At 50.4% G+C, this 1,445-nt stretch overlaps 6 non-coding genes across 6 annotated transcripts; all 6 read right to left on the bottom strand.

Moving 5' to 3' along the window:
• Positions 1-153: 153 nt before the first annotated feature.
• Positions 154-233, bottom strand: Pmar_PMAR012816. Its single transcript has one exon. It is a non-coding gene; the product is annotated as a tRNA-Leu (tRNA).
• A 121-nt stretch (positions 234-354) lies between these two features.
• Pmar_PMAR012815 lies at positions 355-434 on the bottom strand. Its single transcript has one exon. It is a non-coding gene; the product is annotated as a tRNA-Leu (tRNA).
• Positions 435-620: 186 nt separating this feature from the next.
• Pmar_PMAR012814 lies at positions 621-700 on the bottom strand. Its single transcript has one exon. It is a non-coding gene; the product is annotated as a tRNA-Leu (tRNA).
• Positions 701-887: 187 nt separating this feature from the next.
• Positions 888-967, bottom strand: Pmar_PMAR012813. Its single transcript has one exon. It is a non-coding gene; the product is annotated as a tRNA-Leu (tRNA).
• Positions 968-1,154: 187 nt separating this feature from the next.
• Pmar_PMAR012812 lies at positions 1,155-1,234 on the bottom strand. The gene has a single exon. It is a non-coding gene; the product is annotated as a tRNA-Leu (tRNA).
• Positions 1,235-1,355: 121 nt separating this feature from the next.
• Pmar_PMAR012811 lies at positions 1,356-1,435 on the bottom strand. Its single transcript has one exon. It is a non-coding gene; the product is annotated as a tRNA-Leu (tRNA).
• Positions 1,436-1,445: the final 10 nt, after the last annotated feature.

The following is a 1,445-nucleotide window of genomic DNA, read 5'->3' as shown; positions in this document are numbered from 1 at the left end:
GCATCGCTCTGCCAACCAGAGGACACAAAAAATGGATTGAACGGATTCTGCGAGGTGCGATGGCACAATATCGATCAAAAGGTTTTGGTCTTGCACTACCTCGCTTCTGAAAAGGTCTGGGTTCTCAATATAACACCAGTCAGGTATATAGACTGACAGCTGTGGGGTTCGAACCCACGCCCTTTCGGACTGGCGCCTTAAGCCAGCGCCTTAGACCACTCGGCCAAACTGTCGGTGAGTGCTTCAAAAATCATAGCGGAGAAGATGCGTTACACTATAGGACATGACACAAAAACGGTTTCGAACCGTTTCCGCGGAATGCGTTCTTCATCAAATCACACGAAAAGAAATTTCTAACAGCTGTGGGATTCGAACCCACGCCCTTGCGGACTGACGCCTGAAGCCAGCGCCTCAGACCACTCGGCCAAACTGTCGATGAGTGCTTCAAGATTCATAGCCGAGGTGATGCATCGCTCTGCCAAACCAGAGGACACAAAAATGGGTTGAACGGTTTCTGCGAGGTGCGATGGCGCAATATCGATCAGAAGGTTTTGATCTTGCACTACCTCGCTTCTGAAAAGGTCTGGGTTCTCAATATAACACCAGTCAGGTATATAGACTGACAGCTGTGGGGTTCGAACCCACGCCCTTTCGGACTGGCGCCTTAAGCCAGCGCCTTAGACCACTCGGCCAAACTGTCGATGAGTGCTTTAAGATTCATAGCCGAGGTGATGCATCGCTCTGCCAAACCAGAGGACACAAAAAATGGATTGAACGGATTCTGCGAGGTGCGATGGCACAATATCGATCAACAGGTTTTGGTCTTGCACTACCTCGCTTCTGAAAGGGTCTCGGTTCTTAATATAAGACCAGTCAGGTATATAGACTGACAGCTATGGGGTCCGAACCCGCGCCCTTTCGGACTGACGCCTTAAGCCAGCGCCTTGGACCACTAGGCCAAACTGTCGATGAGTGCTTCAGGATTCATAGCCGAGGTGATGCATCGCTCTGCCAAACCAGAGGACACAAAAAATCGATTGAACGGATTCTGCGAGGTGCGATGGCACAATATCGATCAAAAGGTTTTGGTCTTGCACTACCTCGCTTCTGAAAGGGTCTCGGTTCTTAATATAAGACCAGTCAGGTATATAGGCTGACAGCTGTGGGGTTCGAACCCACGCCCTTTCGGACTGGCGCCTTAAGCCAGCGCCTTAGACCACTCGGCCAAACTGTCGATGAGTGCTTCAAAAATCATAGCGGAGAAGATGCGTTACACTATAGGACATGACACAAAAACGGTTTCGAACCGTTTCCGCGGAATGCGTTCTTCATCAAATCACACGGAAAGAAATTTCTAACAGCTGTGGGATTCGAACCCACGCCCTTGCGGACTGACGCCTGAAGCCAGCGCCTTAGACCACTCGGCCAAACTGTCGATGAGTGCT

The sequence above is a fragment of the Perkinsus marinus genome (assembly GCF_000006405.1).
Source record: "Perkinsus marinus ATCC 50983 genomic scaffold scf_1104296965198, whole genome shotgun sequence".
NCBI classification, from domain to species: Eukaryota; Perkinsozoa; order Perkinsida; family Perkinsidae; genus Perkinsus; species Perkinsus marinus.
This window is presented reverse-complemented; position numbering and strand designations above follow the sequence as displayed.